This window comes from Rhinoraja longicauda, chromosome 10, assembly GCF_053455715.1.
Source record: "Rhinoraja longicauda isolate Sanriku21f chromosome 10, sRhiLon1.1, whole genome shotgun sequence".
Lineage (NCBI taxonomy): Eukaryota > Metazoa > Chordata > Chondrichthyes > Rajiformes > Arhynchobatidae > Rhinoraja > Rhinoraja longicauda.
This window is the reverse complement of record NC_135962.1, coordinates 13,933,245-13,960,691: the sequence shown is the minus strand read 5'-3', so window position 1 is coordinate 13,960,691 and position 27,447 is coordinate 13,933,245. Positions and strand designations below refer to the sequence as shown.

The following is a 27,447-nucleotide window of genomic DNA, read 5'->3' as shown; positions in this document are numbered from 1 at the left end:
ATGTTATTTATCCATGTCCTCCAGAGATGCTGCCGGGCCTGCGGAGTTATTCCAGCACTTAGTCTCTGTCTTTGAACATTGTGGAATGGATCAGTCAGCCACGGCTGGTGTCAGGTAGAAAGGAAATATGTTGAAGTGTTTGTTTAGCGCCATTGAAGTTGAGTTGGGGTTGGATTACACAGGGGTTTATAGGCTTCATTCCCCGCTAATGGTGCTCTTCCTGTATTTTATCCCTGGGTTTCTGATTACACACCCGGAATAATAAAGCACGTTTGAAACACACAAGGCAGTTCCGTTCAACATTACCACACCAGCTCTTTAAGTGCTGCCCACTGCCTCATTCCCTATTTTCAACTTGGACATTTGACACATCATTATTCCCAGGGTCTTGAATGAATCTCAGGCATCAAGAGTCCCAACCAATAGTCCTATCACCTGTAGATGGATGTGGATGTGGAGAGGATGTTTCCACTAGTGGGCGAGTCTAGGATCAGAATTAAAGGACGTTCCTTTAGGAAGGAGATGAAGAGGAATTTCTTAAGTCAGAGGGTGGTGAATCTGTGGAATTAATTGCCACAGAAGGCTGTGGAGGCCAAGTCAATGAAAATATTTCTAAGGCAGAGATAGATAGATTCTTGGTTAGAACGGGTGTCAGGGGTTATGGGGAGAAGGCAGGAGAGTGGGGTTAGGAGGGAGAGAAAGATCAGCCATGTTCAAATGGTGGAGTAGAATTGATGGGCCGAATGGCCTAATTCTGCTCCTATCACTAATGAACTTATGAACGTAGACATGGTCACACATACCGTTGGGAGGGTGGCACCACAGAGCTTCCCTGGAGCTGATGAAGTGCCAGTGTGCCAACCCATGTCCTGCAGCTGCCTATGGTGCATTGATAGCAGTCTTGTCCTGAGTCAGGGGGATGTGGGTTCGAGTCTTCTCCGGACCTGGGCTCATGTTCCAAGCTGACATTCCAGTGCCACGCAAGTGCCTGATTTACACCGATTTAACATGAAGTTAAACTAAAGTCCCTTTGCTAAAATGGGCCGAGGTTGGCACGGTAGCGCAGCGGTAGAGTTGCTGCCTTACAGCGAATGCAGAGCCGGAGACTCAGGTTCGATCCTGACTACGGGCGCTGTCTGTACGGAGTTTGTACATTCTCCCCGTGACCTGCGTGGGTTTTCTCCGAGATCTTCGGTTTCCTCCCACACTCCAAAGACGTACAGGTATGTACGTTAATTGGCTGGGTAAAATGTAAAAATTGTCCCTAGTGTGTGTAGGATAGTGTTAATGTGCGGGGATCGCTGGGCGGCGCGGACTCGGTGGGCCGAAAGGCCTGTTTCCGCGCTGTATCTCTAAATCTAAAATCTAAATCCTAAAAAATCGTTGCGATATTTCAAAGGGAAGGATTCTGTCCACTGTCCCTCTGATATTTAGAGCTCAAGCAACTGGGTTGAATGGAGATACTGGTCACGTTGCAGTTTCTGTTTTGTGTGTGTGTGTGTGTGTGTGTGTGTGTGTGTGTGTGTGTGTGTGTGTGTGTGTGTGTGTGTGTGTGTATGTGTATTTCCTTTTGAAAGTTGGTTGCTTTTAAATGTTCTTCCTCCACCCTCTCAAGCAGTGCATTCCATGGCAAACAGCTGTGTTTTCTAAAAAGAAACCTCATATCCTTTTTTTGTTGGTCAAATTGCTTACCCTTGTGTCCTCCGGTTACCGACCAACTAGCAGCAGGGATAAGTTCTCACTCTTTGCTATATCAATACCTCGTAACTTTCAACGCCTTTCGTTAAGCCTCCTCTTTTTTTTTCCCAATCACACTTTTCCACCATCAGCCTGCAGGATCATTCGTTCCATTGACACTTAATGGAGGCACGATGATGCAGTGGGAGAGTTGCTGCCTTACAGCGGCAGAGACCTGGGTTTGTTTCTGACTACAGGTGCTGTCTGTACGGAGTTTGTACGTTCTCCCCGTGACCTGCGTGGTTTTTCTCTGAGTGCTCCGGTTTCCTCCCACATCCCAAAAACGTGGGTTAATTGGCTTGGTATAATTGTAAATTATACCCTAATGTGTGTAGAAGTAGCGTTAGTGTGCAGGGATCGTTGGTCGGCGCGGACTCGGTGGGCCGAAGGGCCTGTTTCCGCGCTGTATCTCTAAACTAAACTAAACTAAGCTAAGCTAATGCCAAACCATCCAGGTTTTCAGTGTGTTCGGGGAACCATTGACATTTTGTGTTTCCATGGGTAAGCTGCTTGTACAGAGGCTTTGGAGATTCAGAGTGGAAACTAGTCCTTCAGCCCAAGGAGTCCACACTGACCAGCGATCATCCATACACTACACTGCCCTACACACTAGGGACAATGTTACAACTCATCGAAGTCAATTAATCTACAAACCTGTACGTCTTTGGAGTGTGGAATGAAACTGGAATACCAGGAGAAAAGCAATGCGGTCACAGGAAGAACAAACAAACTCCACACAGGCAGCACCCGTAGTCAGGATGGAACATGGGTCTCTAGCACTGTAATGCAGCAACTCTACTGCTGAGCCACTGTGCAGCCGTGCAGCTGTGATGCAATGGTTGTACCTTCACGGAGTGTGGAGCACCAGAAATGGTTGGATATCTCCGCACGCCTTAAAACCTACACTTATCTCATTAAGGTTCACTGGTGAAGGACTTTAGGGGGCCACCACTCTCTGTCACTAACCCACCTGTTCACCTCCATAAGGAGCGTTCAGACAGAAAAAGGGTCCCGACACAAAATAGCCTGAAGATGGCTCCCGACCCGAAACGTTGCTTGTCTATTCCCTCCCCAGATGCTGACTGGCCCATTGAGTTCCTCCGGCATTTTGTGTTTTGTGCAAGATTCCAGCATCTGCAGTTCCTTGTGTCTCCAAAGCTCTTTAACGGCTTAACTGCAGGAAGGAAGAAAGATGCTGCCCCTCAGGTGAGGAGTTGAGGGCCAGGGAGGGGTACAGTTTCAGAATAAGAGGTAGGCCTCAAAGGACCGTGATGAGGAGAGAGTCTCTTGATTCGGCTAGTGAACCTGTGGGAATTCCCAACACCAGAGGGGAAAGAGTCATTGTGCTCATTCAAAGTAGAGATCGATAGATCTCCAAACGGCGAGGGAGTGAAGGGATATGGGGACAGTGTAGGAAAACAATGCAGTGGTAGAACTTCAGCCAGGGCTTGATGAATTGGCAGAGCAGACTCCAATTGTTGTACGGTCTACCCCTATTCCTATTTCTTACGTCGTGAGTGATCTGATCAGGGTGTTTGAAGGGATTGAGGGAGAGAGGAAAAGAGTCAGGTGGAGTTTATTACCACCTGCAAAAGCACGGTGAGGCACAGGTACAATGAAAATGTTGCCTGCAGCAGCATCGCAGGCACATTGAGCGACACAGTGGCGCAGGGGTAGAGTTGCTGCCTTCACAGCACAGAGACCCGGGTACGATCCTGACTACGGGTGCTGTCTGTACAGAGTTTGTACGCTGTCCCCGTGACTGCGGGGGTTTTCCCCGGATGCTCCAGTTTCCACCCACGTTCTCAAGACGTGCAGGTTTGTAGGTTGATTGGCTTTGGTAAAAGATTGTAAATTGCCGCTAGTGTGTAGGATGGTGCCTGTGTACGACGATCGCTGGTCGGTGTGGGATCGGTGAGTCGAAGGGCCTGCTCTGCGCTGTATCTCTAAACTAAACTAAACTCAAGCCCTGGCATCTGAGTGTGTGCCTCCTCCTCCCCTCCCCTCCCCTGATGCCCATATACGGTCGTAAGTGATAGGAGCCGAATTGGGCCATTCGGCCCATCAAGTCTACTCCGCCATTCAATCATGCCTGATCTATCTCTCCCTCCTAACCCCATTCTCCTGCCTTCTCCCCCTAACCCCTGACACCCGTGTGGTGCTTACCTGAGGCTGGTCGGCATCGCTAGCTCGATGCCAAGGCCTCTTACTGCACAGACAGTCTGCAGTTGCACTGATAGCTCCTTGATACTGTCATTAAAGACTGTAGACGCAATGCTTGATTGCGAGCCAGGGATGCATTCTCTTGAACTTGCAATGTTACTCAGATTTCAGACTGATTGAAGCTTTGCAGCTCTTATGTAATCAAATTTCATCTCGCCCGCCAAAAGGTGCTGACTATTGGCAGCAAACGGTTCAAGATAGCGATCAACATTATTTCCTGGTGTTTGGAATGTCTCGTAACAATTTTATTATGGAATAGATGGAATCTATTTTACCTGCCGATATATTTTCTCCAGGGCAATGTGGGATAAATTGCAGAGTAGATTTTCTATTCGGAAAAAAAGGCAATGCATTTACCTGATCTATTCCTCTCATGATTTTGTACACCTCCATGAGCACCCCTCATCCTCCTGTGCTCCAGGGAATAGAGTCCAACTTAGCCTGTTCAACCTCTCCCTGTATCTCATGCCCTCGAATCCTAACAATGTCTTCATAAATCTTCTCTGCACCCTTTCCAGCTTGACAACATCTTTCTTATAACATGGTGACCAAAGTCGATGGGTATGAGAGAGGAATATAATGGGATTAGTGTAAGATTATAGTAAAAATATGTCAATATTTTGGTGGGCCAGTTTCTGTGCTGCTATGAGATACATGACTTAGCCTTTAGGGAAAACCAATTCTTTGGTAAAAACAAATTGCTGGAACTGCAGGTCACACAGAATCTATGGAGTTAAATGGACAGGTGACATTTTAGTCAGAATAAACTCAGGTTATATTCTATATAGTATATTATTTAGTAATATCAGAGCAATAGAGTTGGTGCCTTGTAGAGCCATATACCTCGGTTCGATCCTGACTACTGGTACTGTCTGTATGGAGTTTCTACGTTCTTCCTGTGACCACGTGGGTTTTCTCCAGGTGCTCCGGTTTCCTCCTACATTCCAAAGATGTGCAGGTTTGTCGGTTAATTGGGGTGAATAAATTGTAAACTGTCCTTAGTGTGTCAGATAGTGTTAATGTACGGGGTGATCGCTGGTCGGTGTGGACCCGGTGGGCTGAAGGGACTTGAGTGTCTCTAAAGTCCAGTCTAAATCGGCAACAGAGTTGCTGCTGATGATTTCTTCCATTCTGTATGGGCTGAGTTCCCTCAGATAAATGCTGTGAAATTCCCATTTAAATCCAGGTCACGAGTCTGGATGCCAGATTGCGATGGCTTGTACTTAACGAGCCACATGACTTTTTCTTCTCCTCCCCCCCCCCCCCCTCCCCTCATTAAACAAGGCACCATTACATAACCCCTTTTAAGGTAGTAAAACAAGGTAGACACAAAATGCTGGAGTAACTCAGCAGGTCAGGCAACATCTCTGGAGAAAAGGAATAGGTGACGTTTCAGATCATAGAAAATAGGTGCAGGAGGAGGCCATTTGGCCCTTCAAGCCACACCGCCATTCATTGAGATTCATGGCAGATCATCCGCAATCAGTAACCCATGCCTGCCTTCTCCCCATATCCATTGATTCCACTAGCCTCTAGAGCTCTATCTAACTCCCTTTTAAATTCATCCAGTGAATTGGCGTCCACTGCCTTCATGTGACAGAGGATTTCACAAATTCCAACTCTCTGGGTGAAAAAGTTTTTTCTCACCTCAGTTTTAAATGGCCTCCCCTTTATTCTTAGACTGTGGCCCCTGGTTCTGGACTCCCCCAACAATTGGGAACATTTTTCCTGCATCTAGCTTTTCCAGTCCTTTTATAATTTTATACGTTTCTATAAGATCCCCTCTCATCCTTCCAAATTCCAGTGAATACAAGCCCAAATTGGATCGAGACCCTTCTTAAGTGAGAGTCAGGGGAGAGGGAAACTAGAGGTGTGAAAATCAGAGCAAATCAGAGCCAGAACCGATGACAGGAGCCCACAATGGTCCATTGTTGGCTGTGGAGGAGGTGATAACGAAGGGATACGAACAGTGCAACTAGCAGGATGAGTAGGGTGGGGGAGGGGCGTAGAGAGAGGGAAAGCAAGGGTTACGTGTGAAATTATAGAATTTAATATTCATACCACTGAGTTGTAAGTTGCCCAAGCGAAATAGGAGGTGCTGTTCCTCCAATTTGCATGTGGCCTCACTCTGACAGTGGAGGAGGTCGAGGACAGATAGGCCTGTATGGGAACAAGGTGCTTCTCTGGATTGTAGTGGATATTTTCTGACCTGGCAGTGAGCTGCCAACCACTGACTGCTGGCAGCTACCTCAGCTCACACTGATGATGCTCTCCTCCACAGACGGGATAATGAAATGAGGTTTTCCAAGTTGGACGGGTTAAGATCAATATTTTAGTCATCGAGTGATACAGTGTGGAAACAGGCCCTTCGGCCCAATTTGCCTGTCCTATCCATTTACCTTTCTTTCACCCTCCCTCTGGCTGTGTTCAACTAACTGAGGGTTTCAACACACACACAGACACACATGTGCACACACACAATACACACACATTCGCGCACACACACAATCACATTCACACAGGCACACTCGCACATTCATACACACACACATTTGCACACACAAATTCACACATTCATACACACAAGCACGCATTAATACACACACACATGCACAGATTCACACACACAATCATTTACAATCATTTACGTACATACCCATATTCACACACACACATTTACACACACACATTCACATATATATCCCTGCACACACACATACGCACATTCACACAAACAATCATTTACATACATAGGCATTGTCACACCCATATTCACACACACACACACACATTCACAGACACACATTCACGCGCACACACACACACACACATTCACAGACACACATTCACGCGCACACACACGCGCACACACACACATTCACAGACACACATTCACACACACACACACACACACACATTCACAGACACACATTCACGCACACACACACTCACACACACATTCACAGAGACACATTCACACACATACACATTCACAGACACACATTTACATACACACATACACATTCAAACACACATTCACACACGCACATATTCACACGCACACGTTCATGCACACCCTCAGACACAAACATATCCACACACACACACACACACACACATTCGCACACATATATTCACACACACACACACATACATTTTCTCTCTCTTTCACACACAGGTATCCTTGTTGCGAGGGCAGGGTGATGCATTATTCCCAGTGTTCGGGTGTGCATTGGGCAAGGGTTGAGCCGCGCAGTGCTTTTCCCCGGAGAGGGTTAAGGCTGTTTTGACAGGCGGGCTGGCGGTACCAGTCGGTGCTTGACACGGCCGCTGTGTACACAGAGTCTGTCTGTCGCCAGCAGCGATCTGCAGGCGCCTGCTTCAGCGTGGCGGAGCAGCGGTGGCAACGAGCGCACCGCGCCCAGACTCACCTGCACCCAGGTATCTATGGTTCACCTTTCCTCCGACTTGTCCCCGGGGAGGGAGGGGAGGGTGGGAGGGAGGTCAGGCCAACTGTTGGACGGGATTGTAGCCCAACGGCCAGACCTGGGACGGTCACCATCAGAACACACTGACCCACACTCAACCTGGCAGCCAAACACACTGACTGACCCACACTCAACCTAACGAGTGGCGGCCAAATCATGGGCTGGTTGGTGTTCACGACGGGACCCTCCCAATGCATCTTCTCGCCATTCGGAAAAAGGATTTGTATTGGTCTAACATCTCTCCCAGTCTTGCCAGTATACTTTCACCGTGTGGATCACAAAGTGCTGGAGTAACTCAACGGGCCAGGCAGCGTCTCTGGAGAGAAGGACTACATGGCGTTTCGGGTCGGGACCTGCCTTCAGACTGACTCCATCCACAACTCTGTGTCCTTTCATCCAGCACTTTGGTGGTTTAGCTCCGTGAGGTCTTGCATGTGTCGCCGCCAGAACGGAGATGGGTGGAGGAGAAAGACCCTGTGTTTGTCACGGGTGTGTAGAACAGCAGCAGTCTGCCGATTCCCAGTGCTGGAGCTGCTCAACCTTAGAAACATAGAAAATAGGTGCAGGAGTAGGCCATTCGGCCCTTCGAGCCTGCACCGCCATTCAATATGATCATGGCTGATCATCCAACTCAGTATCCCGTACCTGCCTTCTCTCCATACCCCCTGATCCCTTTAGCCACAAGGGCCACATCTAAATCCCTCTTAAATATAGCCAATGAACTGCCCTCATCTACCTTCTGTGGCAGAGAATTCCACAGATTCACCACTCTCTGTGTGAAAAAAAACGTTCTCATCTCGGTCCTAAAACACTTCCCCCTTATCCTTAAACTGTGACCCCTGGTTCTGGACTTCCCCAACATCGGGAACAATCTTCCTGCATCCAGCCTGTCCAACCCCTTAAGAATTTTGTAAGTTTCTATAAGATCCCCCTCAATCTTGTAAATTCCAAGCCGAGTCTATCCAGTCTTTCTTCATATGAAAGTCCTGCCATCCCAGGGATCAATCTGGTGAACCTTCTCTGGACCTATTCACACCTCCAGTTCTCTCCCCCTTCCCTCTCTCCCTGACTCAGTCTGAAGCAGGCTCTCGACCCGAAACGTCAGCCATCCCTTCTCCCCAGACATGCTGCCTGTCCCGCTGAGTCCCCCCAGCATTTTGCGCCCATCTTCGGTGTCAACCAGCATCTGCAGTTCCTTCCCACACCGTGAGCTTATGAGACAGGGCGATCTACTTAGCCACTGGGCGACACTGTCAAATCAAACCACGAGTCCGCCTCAACGCTGTTTTCATACGTGTAACTAACTGACGACTGAAGCCATTGATGTTTCTATTCTTGCCTGGTGTTTTATTTTCCCGGTGATCTGTATCCAGCTAATGCACAAATTAGCAGATGCTGTGTGTTCAAATAAGTTGTGTAGGAAGGAAGTGCAGATGCCGGTTTAAACCGATGCTGGAGTAACTCAGCGGGACAGACAGCGTCTCTGGAGAGAAGGAATAGGTGACGTTTCAGGGCCATAGGGTCATAAGGAATAGGGGTAGAATTGGGCCATTCGGCCCATCAAGTCTACTCCGCCATTCAATCATGGCTGATTTATCTCTCCCTCTTAACCCCATTCTCTTGCCTTCTCCCCAGGGTCGAGACCCTTCTTCAGACTGTCAGGGGAAAGGGAAAGGAGATATAAACGGTGATACAGAGAGCTACTGAAGAAGGGTCTCGACCCGAAAGGTCACCCATTCCTTCTCTCCCGAGATGCTGCCTGACCTGCTGAGTTACTCCAGCATTTTGTGAATAAATCGAGCTATAGAACAATTGATTGAAAGATATGCAAAAAAATAACGATGATAAAGGAAACGGGCCATTGATCGATGTGGGCTAGGTAAGAACGAGTTACAGACAGTGAAACTCAAACAGGACCACCATGAAACTAGTACAACGACTAGGTTGGGGGAGGGACAGAGAGAGAGAGGGGATGCAAGGGTTACTTGAGAAGTTAGAGAAATCAACATTCATACCATTGGGTTGTAAGCTGCCCAAGCGAAATATGAGGTGCTGTTCCTCCAATTTGCGTTTGGTACCATGTGCCCTGTTGGGACAGTCCCGGCTTCAGTATCTGCTTATCACCGCTGCAGATTTACCTCGCCTGCAATCCTATCCATGGCAACTTTGCGCCTTGACCCTTGGCCCTTTACCAACATTTCCTGGCCGGTTAAAACCACAAACACAGGCGGCTGAGGAACGGCAGGTGGTTTGTTCAGAGTCCCGCTCTCCCTGTGAGGACCGGAATCTCTGCCTGTTGTAAACCGGTGTTAATTGTATGGACAAACTGTACTATGACCAGAGGACGTAGGTTTAAGGTGAAGGAGAAAAGATTTAATAGGTATCTGAGGGGTAACCTTTTCACACAAAGGGTGCTGGGTGTATGGGACGAGCTGCCAGAGGAGGTAGTTGAGGCAGGGACTATCCCAACGTTTAAGACACAGGCAGGTACATGGATAGGACGGGTTTGGGGGGGATTATGGGCCAAATGCAGGCAAGTGGGACTAGTGTAGATGGGACATGTTGGCCGGTGTGGGCAAGTTGGGCCAAAGGCCGTGTTTCCACGCTGTATCACTATGACAAACTGCTGGAATTATGGGGTTTGAGAGCATAGGATTCGTGGTTGGAATTTATTTCACACTGGTTCTATTATGCTCTTCCCCCATCCATCCTTCACTTATTACAGTACAGAATGAGACCATTCAGCCCTTTAATCAGTACTAGACTTTATTTTACACTATACGTTATTTCCTTGATCCTGTATCTGTGTACAGTGGACGGCTCGATTGTAGTTTAGTTTAGAGCTGTAATCATGTATCGTCTTTTCGCTGACTGGATAACATGCAACAAAAAAGCTTTTCTCTGTACCTCGGTACACGTGACAAAAAACGAAACTAAACCATAGATAGACACAAAATGCTGGAGTAACTCAGCGGGTCAGGCAGCATCTCTGGTAAAAGGACTAGGTGATTACACCTATTCCTTCCCTCCAGAGATGCTGCCTGGCCCGCTGAGTTACTCCAGCATTTTGTGTCTATCTTCGGTGTAAACCAGCATCTGCTGTTCCTCCCTACACTAAAATAAACCATGCCGTCTCTAAGCAGAGCATTCACATCAGTCCCATTTTTTCCCCCATACCCCCTTATATCCTTAAAATGCACTCATTGAGAGGGCCTGAGCTAGAGGGAGAGGTTGAGCAGGCTAGCACTTTCTTCCTAGGAGTGCAGGATGATGAGGGGTGGTCTTAGACTTTATAAAATCATTGAGAATCACATAATCATACAGCATTGGAAACAGGCCATTTGGCCCATCATGTACTACCTATATTAATCCCATTTACCAGCACTTGGTCAATGGCCTTCAATGCCATGGTAATCCAAGTGCTAGTCAAAATGTTGTGAGAGTACATGCTTCCTCCACCTATAGCCAGTGCATTCCACCCTCTGATTGAAAAAAAATCTTCCTCCGATTCCCTTTAGCCCACCTACTTTACTTAAAGCTGTGCCGTCTAGTTTTAGGCATCTCTGGCTTGGGGAATGGTTTCTTACTATCCATCCTACTTGTGGCCTTTGCAATTTTGTATCTATCTCGTTCCTTTCTATTCCACCTAGAACCTCGTTTGCTGCAAGGGAAACAATCCCATGCCTACCCAGTCTCCCTCATTCATCCCAAGAACATCCTGATCAATCTCCTCTGGACCCTCCCCAATGCTGAACAGCGAGCAGATATTAAAAACTCTGGAGGTTGTGCAGATGCCTACCCCTGAACTGAAACAGGGTCGAACCCAAACACTAAACCTAAGCCCGCTGCTTTTGGAAACTATTTACTCGTCCATGCGTATCATTATGCCGTACGTCTCTATCAGGATCCCCCTAAGACCACCTTCTGCTCTAAGGAAAACACACTTGACTCTTTTCAGAAAAGTACACTCAGCAGGTCGGGCAGCATCCCTGGAGAACATGGATAGGTGACACTTTGGGTTCTCGTAATTCAAGAGTAAAGTGTGTTTTATTTTCACATGTCCCAGATAGAACAATGAAATTCTTACTTGCAGCATTAAAACTCATCAAACCTTCCCCATGCACTATTGGTAACAAAGGGTATAAGAAAATAACTGCAGATGCTGGTCGTCTGAAGAAGGGTCTCGACCCGAAACGTCACCCATTTCTTCTCTCCTGAGATGCTGCCTGACCTGCTGAGTTACTCCAGCATTTTGTGAATAAATCGATTGGTAACAAAGGATTGTCCAGTCATTAATTATTCAGCCATTTGTTCTTCCTGTGCAAAGATAGTTGGCCTCAATTCCTACTGTGGCCGTACCTTATACGGACAAGGGGCGTGAAGTGCTTTGGGACCACCTGAAGCTTGGAAAGGTGCTGTGTAAACACGTCTTCTTTTCCCCTCCTTTGTTTTGCTTCTTTACAGAGAAACTGGAACTTTCAACAGAAAGATGGTCCGTTCCCCCCCCCCCTCTCCCTCCCCCCCCCCCGCCTCCCCCGCCCAGCACCCCATCAGCAACCCCTCCCTCACCACAGCCCCCATCTGACAGGTTTTCAGTTCTCTCACTTCAGATGAGCCATTGATCTCGGCAGCCTCCGGGGCAGAAGGAAAGGCAGATTCAAATAAACATTGCCACCCCCCTTTCCTCACAACCCCACCCCAGCCTTTACTGTGGGCTCACTTGCATTCTTCCCATTGTCTGCCTGTGTGTGGGATCCCACAACACAGGCCCCCCCACACAACACATCAATGGCTGCTGATACTGACTTCTCGCAAAACCCTGCAGTTTTAGTTTTGGTTCAGTTTAGTTTAGAGATACAGCGCGGAAACAGGCCCTTCGGCTGACCGAGTCCGCTCCGACCAGCGATCCCCGCACATTAACACTATCCGACACACACTAGGGACAATTTACACTTATACCAAGCCAATTAACCTACAAACCTGTACGTCTTTGGAGTGTGGGAGGAAATCAAAGATCTCGGAGAAATCCCACGCAGTCACGGGGAGAACGTACAAACTCAATACAGACGGCGCCCGCAGTTGGGATGGAACCCGGGTTTCTGGTGCTGCAAGCGCTATAAGGCAGCAACTCTACCGCTGCGCCACCGTGCTGCCCACTTTAGAGAGTTGGATAGTAAACGACGGGAACCATAAATGTGAACAACCTCCAAAAATCGGTGTCGGAAGGAACTGCAGATGCTGGTTTAAATCCAAGGATAGCACAAAAAGCTGGAGTAACTCAGCCCCTTCGTTGCAACAAAAATATTCTCTTTAAGTGTACATCCAACCCTGCTCTTGTCTGCTTGTGCTCTGCTGCAGTCACCTGGACCAGGAGGCCGCTTTCCCCAACCCGCTCTCCTGTGCTGAAACCTTCACAGGACACCCTGTGCATTGCCAGCGTGACTGCGGTCAGACAGTGGCACTGTTGCAGTTCGCAGGGTTGGGTCCGCAGAGGCTCAGTGCCGCCTCACCTGCCTGCGGGTGGGGAGGCAGTGGGTTGAAGCCCAGTTGTGCCTCAGGGACGGGCAACACCAGAGAGGGGTCACCTCTCCCCACCCGCCTCCCTCGCTGTGCCCCACGTACCAATCCCTGGCGGAGAAGGAGGGTCCAAGACTGGCCTTTTCCTCAGGCCTCCATCCCCCACACATACCCACACACCGAGAGAAAAACATTAAGAGTCAAGGAAAATCCTCATAAAATTATAAAGTAGCTCTAGTATTTACGTTGTTTTACCGAAAGGTCCCAGTGCTTCCCACAATGTAGTTTATGTCGAGGCCACCAGCAAGAAGAGGCCTTTGGGCGCACTGAGTCTGTGGCAGATCATGAATTGCTCCTCTTCTCCAATCCCACACTAATCCCAGTGTATTCTCCCCTCATCTCCCCCAAGGTTTTACCGCACATACAACACGGTCTATCCACTGTGGCCATTTTGCCTACCAACCTTCCTGTCTTTGGGATGTGGGTGGGAACTGGAGCACCGAGAGGAAACCCAGGTAACAGGGAGAACAAGTTTGGAATAGCCATCTTATGAGCAGCAAGAATCCTGCAACAAGATGGATTGACTGTCTTCATTGGGATATTGGCCGATGAACAAATACCGGACGTATCAGGTCTACTCTCGCCCAGAGTAAAGCTAAAGTCTTTTGACTATGGGCAACTGAGTAGATCCTTTAGTTATGTTAAAATAAACGTTGTCATTTGAACATGTGCCAGCGGGGCCTCAGATGGGTGATTTGATCATTTTCATTTGCTTGCTCTCAATGAATCATTGTGCACGTCGTGGTCTCTGTGGAGAAGGTGTTTCAGACATCATCCCCCTTGCAGTCTATTGCGGGATGAGATATTAAATTGTGGTCCTGTCCACAATAGGGCAGCACGGTGGCGCAGTGGTAGAGTTGCTGCCTTACAGCGCCAGAGATCCGGGTTTGATCCTGACTACTGGTTGCTGTCTGCACGGAGTGTGTGACTGCGTGGGCTTTCTCCGGGTGCTCCAGTTTCCTCCCTCACTCCAAACACGTACAGGTTTGTAGGTCCATTTGGCTTCGGTAAAAATGGTAAATTGTCCCCAGCGTGTAGGATGGTGCTCGTGTGCGGGGATCGCTGGTTGGTACGGTTGACTCGGTGGACCGAAGAGCATGTTTCCGCGCTGTGTCTCTAAACTAAACTAAACAAAATCATTGCAGCTTCTGTTCTCACCCTGCATGGTATGGAACTAAATCTGAATCGAGTCTGCTGGGAATTGGACTGAGTTTGAAGTTGTCACTGGTTTTACCGTGCAGTAACCATATCATACCAAGGTTCCTGCTGGTGTAGCCCCGGCAGAATTCAAAATGTTATTGGAGTGGCCTGGCTTGTGTTCTGTAGCTGGTGGGCCGAGGAGCTTGCTTCCCTGATTGGGAATTTGCTTCCTGGTGTTTTTGATTGATTGAATGAATGATACTTTATAATCACATGTGACATGTCTGAGTGAAATTCTTTGTTTTGCACACCATACACAATGTATTCAAAGAGTATCCAAAGACGTGCAGGTATGTAGGTTAATTGGCTGGGTAAATGTAAAAATTGTCCCTAGTGGGTGTAGGATAGTGTTAATGTACGGGGATCGCTGGGCGGCACGGACTTGGAGGGCCGAAAAGGCCTGTTTCCGGCTGTATATATATGATATGATATGATAGTACAGCATGCCGACAACACTACAAAGTAGTCCCCAATGGTCGCTCTTTGTTCTGTCAGCGGCCCCCTCATGCCAGGTCCTCCTTTGTTCTTGGTGGCCTGTCCTTGTACGAACTCCAGCATTGCTTTGTAGACTATTTGCTCCTTGGAGTATGCAGCTTCACTGAAATGGGAGGAGGCTCTGTGAATGGCAAAAGGGGCACCGAGAACGCAAACAAGCAACTGAGAGGGGAAAGGTTTTGTAAGAAAATAACTGCAGATGCTGGTACAAATCGAAGGTGTTTATTCACAAAATGCTGGAGTAACTCAACAGGTCAGGCAGCATCTCGGGAGAGAAGGAATGGGCGACGTTTCGGGTCGAGACCCTTCTTCAGACTGATGTCAGGGGGGCGGGACAAAGGAAGGATATAGGTGGAGACAGGAAGAGGGACAGAGGAACTACCTAAAGTTGGAGAAGTCAATGTTCATACCACTGGGCTGCAAGCTGCCCAGGTGGAATATGAGGTGCTGTTCCTCCAATTTCCGGTGGGACTCACTATAGCACTGGAGGAGGCCCATGACACTAAGATCAGACTGGGAATGGGAGGGGGAGTTGAAGTGCTCGGCCACCGGGAGATCAGATTGGTTCGTGCGGACTGAGCGCAGATGTTGAGCGAAGCGATCGCCGAGCCTGCGTTTGGTTTCGCCGATGTAAATAAGTTGACATCTGGAGCAGCGGATGCAATAGATGAGGTTGGAGGAGGTGCAGGTGAACCTCTGTCTCACCTGGAAAGACTGTTTGGGTCCTTGGATGGAGTTGAGGGGGGAGGTAAAGGGACAGGTGTTGCATCTCCTGCGGTTGCAGGGGAAAGTGCCCGGGGCTGGGGTGGTTTTGGTAGGAAGGGACGAGTGGACCAGGGAGTTACGGAGGGAACGGTCTCTGCGGAACGCAGAAAGGGGAGGAGATGGGAAGATATGGCCAGTGGTGGGGTCCCGTTGTAGGTGACGGAAATGTTGGCGGATGATTTGTTGGATATGCTGGCTGGTGGGGTGGAAGGTGAGAACGAGGGGGATTCTGTCCTTGTTACAAATGGGGGGAGGGAGAGCAAGAGCGGAGCTGATGGATGTAGAAGAGACCCTAGTGAGAGCCTCATCTATAATGGAAGACGGGAAGACCCGTTTCCTGAAGAATGAGGACAAAGGTTTTAGTCGCTCTAACCCCAGTTGTCATTGTTGTTTAACCCTAAGGACCCACTTATCTGTCAAAGGGCTTGCCCTTTTATTGCAATGTCTTTGCAACCCATTCTTTGCAGTCAGTGAAGTACAAGGGGCACACTTGTTTACGATGACCTGAGGTACGGAAATCTAACTCTACATAAATTCTCCCGTACAATATAGGTGTTGGGGGGGGAAGGGGGGAGTGGGGGTCACGTTACAATTATATCAGACGTTGGTGAGGTCACATTTAGAGTATTGTGTTTGGCTTTGGTCACCGTGTTATAGGCAAGATGGTGTCAAGCTTGAAAGGGTGCTGCAAAGATTTAAGAGGATGTTGCCAGGACTCAAAGGTTTCAAAGGTCTTTTATTGTCGCATGTTCTATTTAAGGTACAGTGATATGTGAATTACCATGCAGTCATACGGAAAAAAAAAGCAAGAAGACACACAACTACATAAAAGTTAACATAAACATCCACCACAGCGGATTCCCAACATTCCTCACTGTGATGGAAGGCCAAAAAGCCCAACCTTCTTCCTCTTTATTCTCCCACGGTCGGGGCAGTCGATCTATCCGTTGGGACAATCGAAGCTCCTGCAGTTGAAGTCCTCGTGTCGGGACGATTGAAACTCCCACGTCGGGGCGATCGAAACTCCCGCGTCGGGGCCGTCGAAACTCCTGTGGCTTGGAGTTCCCGAAGTCTCTGACCAGAGACCACGGGCTCCGTGATGTTAAGTCCGCAAGCACCCACGGTTGGAGCTCCGAGGTGGGCCCCGAGCAAAGGGATCGCGAGCTCCGCGATGGTAAGTCTGCAGACGACCATGGTGGAGCTCTCAAAATCGGTCTCCAGCAAAGGCCGCCAACTCCTCGATGTTAGGCCGCGGCGCGGACGGAGATACGATATGGAAAAAAAATCGCATCTCCGTCAAGGTAAGAGATTGGAAAAAGTTTCCCCCATCTCTCCCCCCCCCCCCCTCCACTCCCTACATAAAACCAGAACATTAAAAATGTACAGTTAACATTTAACACATACAATTAAAACACAAAGAAGGAAAGGACAGACAGATTGTTGGCGAGGCAGCCATTGCTGACACCACCCGCCACCAAAGGCATTGAGTAGGCTGGGACTTTAACTTGGAGTGCAGGAGGATGAAGGGAGATCTTATAAAAGTGTACAAAATCGTGAGAGGAAAAAATCGGGTAAACGGACTAAGTTTCTTGCCTGAAGTAGGGGAATCGAGAACCAGAGGACATAGATTTAAGGTGAGGGGAGGGGGAAATTTAATCAGAACCTCAGAGGCAACTTTTTTTACACAAAGGATGCTGTCTGTACAGAGTTTGTGCGTTCTCCCTGTGACTGTGTAGGTTTTCTCCAGGTGTTCCGGTTTGCTCCCACATTACAAAATGTACAGATTTGTAGGTTAATTGGCATCAGTAAAATAGCAAATTGTCCCTTGTGTGTAGGATAGTGCTAGTGTATAGAGGGGTCGCTGGTCGGTGCGGTCTCAGAGGGCTGAAGGGCCTGTTTCCACGCTGTATCTCTAAAGTCTAAAAATCTAAAGTTTAAGATCACCTTTCGTCCTCCACTGCCACAGATGGCTGTGGAGGCCAAGTCATTGGTTATTTTTAAAGTGGAGACTGATAGGTTCTTGATTTGTAAAGGCATCAAAGTTTAAGGGAAGAAGGCAGGAGAGTGGGGTTAAAAGGGGAAAATAGATCAGCCATGATCAAATGGCGGAGCAGACTCGACGGGCTGAATGGCTTAATTCTGCTCCTATGTCTTGTGATATTAGGGTCTTCCTGTGCTCCAAGGAATGAAGTCCTAACCTGCCCAACCTCTCCCTATGGCTCAGGCCCTCGAGTTCTGGCAACATCCTCATAAATCTTCTCTGCACCTTTTCCTGTTTGACAACGTCACGATATAAGAAGTTTTTGATTTTGCCTCTGTCAACTGTGAGGGACTAAGGAGCATCTTTCTCAAGTTTGGTCTCCTTCTGAAATTCTTCTCTTTCCCACGTGCTACCTGATGGCAAGGACGCTATAATTGTAACTTTTGTGTCCACATTGAGCCTGAAATTGGTGCAGGGTGGTGTGGAGCAAGGCTTAGCCCATGGTCGATCCAGCTTCCTGTTGGGATGGTGTGATAACACAGGACAAATGGGAAGCTATTCAGTCTCCATCTTTTCCATAGCAGAAGTGTTGAAAGAAAAAAACTCAATGGGTCAGGCAGCATCTGGCGGGTGAAACAGAATTAACACTTCAAGTCAACAGCCTTCTTTTAGATTTCGAGCATCAGCAGTTTTCATTTAGATCTGTTTATGGTGATGGGCAAAGGTGATCAGCACTCCCAAAGCATTGGGGAGACCTCTCTTCCTTTAATATGCTATGGATAGTATTTAAACAGGTAGACAGGGTCATGGTTTAAACTCTTACCTGAAAGATGGGATGGTGAGACTTTAAACCAAGGACCTGCCCACCTTAGTTCTACAGTTGGAATGTCAGTCTGGATTCCGTGCCCAGATTTTACGTTTAGCAATTGAATAAGCAAGTTCCTGACTCAAGAGTCAAGAGTGTTTAATTGTCATCTGTTCCAGACAGAACATTCTTACTCATAGCAGCACAACAGAATATGTAAACAAAGCACTCTGTAAACAATATAATAAATCAGAAAAAAAAGTTCAGTACACACACACATCTAGATACTAAAACTCTCGTTTGTTTGTTTGTTTGTTTGTTTGTTCCTGAACTACAGCCAAAACGGTACACGACAGCACGACAATTTTAGGCCCACCTTACTCACCGTTGTCCCTGAGTTTCATTGAAATCGGTGTTATATTTTTAAAGTTATTCACATTTTTAAGTTTAAATCTATCTCTTAGGAAGGGAGGGGGAGAGAGCGAGGGGGGGAGGGAGGGAGGATAAGGGGGGTTGAGGGGGATAGAGTGGAGGGGAGGGGAGGGGGAGAGGGGAGGGGGGGAGAGGGGAGGGGAGGAGAGGGTGTTGCACCAATGCAGGAGAGGTTTGGGGCCCAATGGGTCCACTTGGTCTAGTATATATATATATATATATAAATAATGCTGGAGTAACTCAGCAGGTCAGGCAGCATCTCAGGAGGGAAGGAATGGGTGACGTTTCGGGTCGAGACCCTTCTTCAGACTGAAGAAGGGTCTCGACCCGAAACGTCACCCATTCCTTCTTTCCCGAGATGCTGCCTGACCTGCTGAGTTACTCCAGCATTTTGTGAATAAACACCTTCGATTTGTACTAGCATCTGCAGTTATTTTCTTATACTATATATATATATATATATACATATATGTATATAAATACATGCATACACATAAAACAAACAAGCAATGATAGTCCAAAAAGACAAAACCAATACCCCCAAGTCCATACAGTTCAGAGCTTATTTGGAGGTAGTGGTGTTTATTTAATAGCTTGATGGCTGTAGGGAAGAAGCTGTTCCTGAACCTGGACGTTGCAGTAACTTATTCCCGCCGGCAGTGGTGAAATGAGTGTGTGGCCAAGGTGGTGCTGGCTGCCTGGAGGGCAAAGGAAACAACCAATTGATTGGAGTTTGCACATCATGATGACAAGGCTGCTTCAGGGAGCACCCAGTATTTAAAAAAATAGTGGTTATGATGACACAAGCACAAAAGTATGTAGCATGTTTCAAAAGGTGAAGACAAATCTCTGGAGATCTCAGTGCCATCTCCTGTTGTGACATTCCTGCTGCATCACCCTCCCCCAGGTGATGCTCTAACAATGCTGCTCACCGAAGCTTTTCATCCTGAATCCAGCACCAGCGATCCTTCCCTCTGGCTGAAAGGAGACAAGGTGTGATTACTAGCACCATCTCTGCATGGAGGGCATACTTTTGGAGTGTCTATTGCCTCTTTGGGATGATCCAAAAATGCTCCATGGCCAACACCATGACAATAGACAATAGACAATAGATGCAGGAGGAGGCCATTCGGCCCTTCGAGCCAGCACCGCCATTCAATGTAATCATGGCTGATCATTTTCAATCAGTACCCCGTTCCTGCCTTCTCCCCATACCCCCTGACTCCGCTATCCTTAAGAGCTCTATCCAGCTCTCTCTTGAATGCATTCAGAGAATTGGCCCCCACTGCCTTCTGAGGCAGAGAATTCCACAGATTCACAACTCTCTAACTGAAAAAGTTTTTCCTCATCTCAGTTCTAAATGGCCTACCCCTTATTCTTAAACTGTGGCCCCTTGTCCTGGACTCCCCCAACATTGGGAACATGTTTCCTGCCTCTAACGTGTCCAACCCCTTAATAATCTTATACGTTTTGATAAGATCTCCTCTCATCCTTCTAAATTCCAGTGTATACAAGCATATGAAGTGATTGCAATGCTGGAAATGAAGCAACTATCCTGTCGGCAGCACGTCTCTCTGCAAAGCAATGTGATATTGACCAGGCTGTTTTTTCTTGGTATGCCCATGATCAATGGATATATGGTGGACAGGACATCACAAAGAGCGCCCTCTGTTCTTTAGTAGATCTTTTATCACTACCCTAGAGGCTGGTGTGCATCACACTGTCCCACGCCCACAGTGACAGTCTGCCATTCGTCTTGGCCGTAAATCCTAGGTTTATCTGCTCAGGTCTTCCAGTAGTAACCCTGCCAGCACCATGGCACAACTGGTAGAACGGCTGCCTCACAGCGCCAGAGACCCGGGTTCGATCCTGACCTCGGGTGCTGTCTACGTGGAGTTTGCACATTCTCCCTGTGACCGCGTGGATTTCCTCCGAGTGCTTCGGTTTCCTCTCACACGCCAAAGACATGTAGGTTTGTAGGTTAATTGGTCCTCTGTAAATTACCCCTAGTGTGTAGGGAGAGAAGGAATGGGTGACGTTTCGGGTCGAGACGTCTGAAGAAGGGTCTCGACCCGAAACGTCACCCATTCCTTCTCTCCCGAGATGCTGCCTGACCTGCTGAGTTACTCCAGCATTTTGTGAATAAATACCTAGTGTGTAGGAAGTGGATGGGAAAGTGGGATAACATAGAACTAGTGTGATGGGGTCATCAATGGTCAGCGTGGACGGTGGGCTGAAGGACCTTTTCTTCATGCTGTATCACCAAACCAAACCTATAACATTACAAATAATCAATTTGCTGGAAATGGCAGAGTGTGGATTTAGAGAGGTGACATGTGGAACTGCAGATGCTGGTTTACAAATAAAGCACAAAGTGCTGGAGTAACCCAGCAGATCAGGCATAATCTGTGGAGGGCATGCAGAGATTACGTTTTCAGTCGGGACTGAAGTGGAAATTTCCCACTTCAGACTTAATTAGTGGGAAAGAGCTGCAGATGCTGGCTTACACCGAAGATAGACATAAAAAGCTGGAATAACTCAGCAGGTCAGGCAGCATCTCTGGAGAAAAGGAATAGGTGACGTTTCGGGTCGAGACCCTTCTTCAGACCTGACTCAGTTTGAAGAAGGGTCTCGACCTGAAACGTCGCCTATTCCTTCTCTCCAGACCTGCTGAGTTACTCCAGTATTTTGTGTCTCTCTTCAGAGTTAAATGAGGAGACGTGTGGAAAAGTTGGACTTATTGATGTTGTAATGTGTTCAAGGTGTATGATATTTGTTTGATAACTTTGTGTCTCTCTTCAGACTTAAATGAGGAGACGTGTGGAAAAGTTGGACTTATGGATGTTGAAATGTGTTCATGGTGTATGATATTTGTTTGATAAAGAGAATTTGATATATATTTTTAAGATGCCTTTCTAACCCACGATAACATTTGATCAATACCTGTTTGATCCACGGACCGTTGATCAATTCTGTGGAGCATGTGTGTGTAAAGCGACGTTGGCTGGTCATTCTGTGGAGCATGTTGTAAAGCGACGTTGGCTGGCCATCTGATGCCAATAGGAACCCTCCCTTGCACTCGGGGAAATCAGGCATTGGCGTGTCCAGCCAAGTCGAGGATGGTCGTGTGTTTGGGGACGGGGCAAGTCCGGAGCTATTGTGGGGCATGTATGGAATTAAAGGTCGGGTGGAGTTGTGCTATGGTTTTCCGAGCTGGCCGCCGTGCTTTCAAGTGTGACCTGAAACAGACAGGTGATTGTGTTCTGATGTCATTGCCACACCTTGCTGGAGGAGGGAGGGAGGGAACCGTGGGTGAGCTGTGTGTTTCTCAGCCGCCAGCCAGATAGAGAGAGAGAGAGAGGAGAGGAGAGGAGAGGAAAGAAGTGACACAGAAATCAGCGAGGCAGTCGAGTTGTTTGTTTTGCTTTGAGACCTGCTCAGTAAATTTCAGATTTCTTTTCTTTTCCTGTCGAGTTTGAGAGAGAGGGGGGATTGTTTTACAAACTTGCTGGATGTAAGGATGTGTCCATGACGACTTTGAACAGAAGACTCACAAGGTGGCTTGGTAAGGTTAAGCCTTTCTCCGTCTGCATTTCTCTTTGCGTTGGCGAGTCCCGTGTCCGGCGCCGGGGCTGTGTGAAGCTGAGCGGCCCCTGGTCCCAGAGAGGAACAGCGGGCTCCACACACACATACACCCTTTCCTCCAGCTTAACCTCTCTGTGCTGAGATTTCGCACAACCCATTGTGTGTCTCGACCCAGCCGCAGATAGATTGCAGGCTGCTGGAGCCTTGTGTCTGCCTGCCTGCACAGTGGTTGCTGTTTTTGTTGCGCCATGGCATGTTGATTAAAGCTGCCCCTAGGTTCCCAGTGACCGAGCCGGACCCACACCAGTGTTCCAACCCTCGGCGCTGCCCAGCAGAAGCAGGGGGCGTCTGTATTTACCAAGAAAAACTGTCATCGCCACGCTGAGTTGTTCTGTTCAGTGGGCTTCCGTCAAGCAGTGTTAGCCCAAACACTTACTTACCTGTCCTTTCATGACTCCAACCCCTTCCCAGAACCAATGAAGGACGACCCGGGTCCAATGCATAGGAAAATAACTGCAGGCGCTGGTACAAATCGAAGGTGTCGCAAAAATGCTGGAGTAACTCAGCGGCTCAGGCAGCATCTCAGGAGAGAAACATGGAAAATAGGTGTAGGAGTAGGCCATTCGGCCCTTCGAGGGAATGGGTGACGTTTCAGGTCGAGACCTTTCTTCGGACTTGACTGTTCACCCTGAACAAATTGGTTGAGCCCTGTTTCACAGAGAGAATATTATTCACATTCAGCCCTTGTCAGTTCAGTGAGCTAGTTCTATTCTTCCCATCTTCTCCTGTTGCCTGACAAATTTTAACTTTTAAAGAATTTATAGACGATAGATAATTTATATGATTCACCTCTTCAGTGCTAACATTGAGCCCCAAGCTTCACCTATTCCTTCTCTCCAGAGATGTTGCCTGACCCCCTGAGTTACTCCAGCATTCTGTGTCTATCTTTTGTGTAAGCCAGCTTCTACAATTCCTTCCTACACGGGGTTGTGTCCCAGATTACAACAACAATACAACGACCACTGTGTAAAAGTATCTTTGGAAAAAAAACTCTTTGTTTGAACTAATTTGACTTAAAAGAAACAAACTGGAATCTATTCAGTTACCAATTTCGTTTATTCTGACAAATTTGTATCAATTTTGGCACCACCCCTGCCATTAAACTGATGTCCTTCAGTCATCCTTTCAGCATTTCATTCTTAAGGAGGCAGTGTTTCCAAAACTGGGAGAGGTTGAAGACAGAATCTTCTTTCTGTACTAATCAATGGGCAGAAAATGGTGATGCAGGTGATTCTCTATCCAAGTCTTGTCACCACAACAGATTGAACCAAAATAGATGGTAGAAACTAAACAGATTTAACCAGCATCCGCAGTTCTTTACTAACCAACATGGATGATTTGCTTGAGAAAGTGCAAGAGAAATTGTTGTACTTCGTGTATCTGTTATACCTTTGTTATGACTCTGGAAGGACCACAAGTACACGTGTTTATAAAGGTTTGAAAGCTGGAGCTTAAATCCAGGCTGTTTATTCCATGGCCACCTGGAACCAGAGTGACCACCAAATCACCTCATTCTCTTGTATACATGTTATTATGCGGGCAAACAAAGTAGTCCTTGTGATATAACAAAGTAGTCCTTGCAATATCACAACAGAAATGATTTTTGTTTTTGGTGAGTCTGATCATATGGTGGGACTGGTTTGATTTGTTTGGGATTCTACACTTGGAACTGAATTGGGAAAGGAAACCTGATCCAGTTGGAGTCAATGAGGATAGATTTGGGTGGCTGTCTTTGTGAAGCTATGTTTTGTAAATGATGGTCAGTGTGGAAGGTACAGGTGAAAGTTGTGACTGTCAGGGCTGCATAACATGGTATAAGAAAATAACTGCAGATGCTGGTACAAATCGATTTATTCACAAAATGCTGGAGTAACTCAGCAGGTCAGGCAGCATCTTGGGAGAGAAGGAATGGGTGACGTTTCGGGTCGAGACCCTTCTTAGGATAGAAGGTCTGAAGAAGGGTCTCGACCCAAGACGTCACCCATTCCTTCTCCCCAGAGATGCTGCCTGTCCCGCTGAGTTACTCCAGCTTTTTGTGTCTATTGCCGGTTTAAACCAGCATCTGCAGTTCCTTCCGACACATGGTAATGGATAGGATGGGCTCTTCCCATTGTCAGTCTGCAATGAGTTTGGGAGAAGGGTTTTGGCCAGTTTGAAGGACATGGGAAGGTTGGAGATATAGGATGCTGCACAGTGGCAGTGAATGGAAGTGTGTTTAGCCCGTTGGGATTATATCGTAATGGCAATTAATGGAAAACATATGCTTTCTATTGGTTAAACACGAAGTGCTCTAGGAACACAATGGGTCAGGCAACATCCGTGACCCTTCTCTGCTTTCTAAGGCAAATGGAGGCAATAAGAAATGATGGGAATGAATTTGGTCTGCTCAGAAGACCGAGAAAGACTAGGAGCTTTGTGATGTGTAAGAAGGAGCTGCAGATTCTGGTTTACAGCGAAGATAGGACCCAAAATGTTGGAGTATCGCAGCTGGACAGGCAGCATCTCTAAAGAGAAGGAATGGGTGACATTTTGGGGCACAATCTTTTTTCAGCTTTGTAATACTGAGCAGTGGGAGTGAATGAAAAGGGGTTTAGTCCATTGGAATCCAACTCTGTCTCTGCTTTATCATGGGCCGATTGATATTTCACTTATCGTGGTAGAATGGACAGTCATGTCTCGGTATTCCAGAGCAGAGATGGAACTCTGGAATTTTGCTGTTTACCCAATGAGAAAATTCGCAATGGCAGAGTTAGGACTTCATTGTTTCTGAAATAAAGTTGGGAACTGCGCTGCAAGTGGGTGTGAAGGATTGGTAGTTCCGCTCATGCATGGAGAATGGGAACAATGAGTGAAACCTGAACTGGTGACTTTAAATGTGGCCCTGGCCCAATACGTGGTTCATGTATGATTATTTCAATGAAGTCAAAACATGTTCCCAATGTTGGGGGAGTCCAGAACAAGGGGCCACAGTTTAAGAATAAGGGGTAGGCCATTTAGAACTGAGATGAGGAAAAACCTTTTCAGTCAGAGAGTTGTGAATCTGTGAAATTCTCTGCCTCGGAAGGCAGTGGAGGCCAATTCTCTGAATGCATTCAAGAGAGAGCTAGATAGAGCTCTTAAGGATAGCAGAGTCAGGGGGTATGGGGAGAAGGCAGGAACGGGGTACTGATTGAGAATGATCAGCCATGATCACATTGAATGGTGGTGCTGGCTCGAAGGGCCGAATGGCCTCCTCCGGCACCTATTGTCTATTGTCTAAAACATTTTATTAGTGCCTGTCACATGCAAAGAATGTGCAGGAAACACTCCAGGAACTTGAAGTACAGAGTTTACAATGATTACAACACCTGAATCCCCTTTCCTCCAAATAAATTCAGGTTCTGATTTGCAGGATCGCGCATAATCTTTGAATGAAGTAACCCTCATGTCCTTTGAACACCAACTGGGCTTGGGACTTGCAGTCACACTTCGGTGGAAAAATAATGATTTCTCTTTCAAGTGAGGTCACAGCGCTGTTCTGCACAACAAGATTTCTTCTGACATATCATGTTATTATTGAGAGATAAAGATGGATAAAATTCGTGAGACTGGAGTAAGCTTGCAGCAATACTACAGTGCACTTGTTGTCGATGTGAAACAATCTGTCAAATAAGCATGTAGCTGGGGTTCTTCTAAAGTACAGCAAGAATTCACTTGATGTCAAAAATGTACAGTGTTACAATTAGCTGGGTTTGTGGAGAGTAGCCAAGTTGTGGCCTTAAATGGGCAACTCAAATCGCTGAACGGCATTATTACCATGGTTCAAAGTTGATTCTACCTGTGAGGAATGCTGCAAGAACTTTGACCGTAGATTAAATGATCCACATTGGTTTCGTGCCACACCTTGCCCATCGCCAGGTGTTTAGTTTCGTTTATTTGGTTTTATTTAGGGATGCAGCGTGGAAACAGGCCCTTCAGCCCACCGAGTCCACGCCGATCAGCGATCACCCATACACTGGTTCTATCCCGCACGCGAAGGACATTTTACAGAAGCCAATTAGCCTACAAACCTGCAAGTCTTTGGAATGTGGGAGGAAACTGGAGCATCAGGAGAAAACCCACGTGGTCCCAGGGAGAACGTACAAACCGTAGTCAGAATCAATTCTGTGTCTTTGGTGCTGTCAGGCATATCTGGAAATATTTACAACTCAGTCGGAATGTTTCGGCTGGAGTCACACTCAAGAATCGTGTACATTTAACCTGCAGGTGGCTGTGGTTTCATCTTTCATATGAAATATTAAACTGAGATCTGGGTAAACACTCTTGTTAAACTGGAAAGAGCGCAAAGAAAATTTACGAGGACGTGAAGGCCTGAGCCACAGGGAGAGGTTGAGCAGGCTAGGATTTTTCACAGTACCTCTGTACACGTGACAATAAACTAAAATGTATTCCTTGGAGATCAGGAGGATAAGAGGCGATCTGATAGAAGGGTGCAAAATCATTCTTTTCCCTTCCTTGCTGTCTTTCCTTCCTTCGCTCCATTTGTTCATCCCTCCCTCTTGCTCTTAGTCACTTTGTCTATTCCGGTAAAATAAGGTTTGGTCATTAAATAACCACCTTGTTCCAATAGGAAGCATCTGACTCCTCACCATACAGGGCATTGGGATCTTTCAAATCTACCAGAGTTTAACCAGACCTCAGTTTAATGTTTCTCATGAGAAATAAAACCAAGTTGATTCCATGTCTTCAAATGTCTTGACTTTTCAACTCCCCTTGCCCATCCCAATCTCACCCCTACTGAACTCACGCACTCTGAACTCTGCTTACTCAGCAACAATCTGGGCCTTTTTATTTCCAACTACCGGTGCGCCATCAACGGTCTTGACTTCTCCACTCTCTTTGCCCACTCCAATCTTGCCTCCTCTGAACACAACCCTCCGCTCATCCTTGCCCACTCCAATCTTGCCTCCTCTCAACACAACCCTCTGCTCATCCTTGCCCACTCCAATCTCACCTCCTCTGAACACAGCCCCCCGCTCTCCTTGCCCACTCCAACCTCGCCTCCTCTGAACACAGCCCCCCGCTCTCCTTGCCCACTCCAACCTCGCCTCCTCTGAACA

The 27,447-nt window shown here is 47.4% G+C and overlaps 1 protein-coding gene across 1 annotated transcript in view; it reads left to right on the top strand.

The window, feature by feature from the left end:
* Positions 1-27,447, top strand: part of LOC144597730 (pleckstrin homology domain-containing family G member 3-like) — a 142,771-nt gene that overhangs the window by 25,243 nt on the left and 90,081 nt on the right. The gene's annotated exons all lie outside the window — the stretch shown is intronic.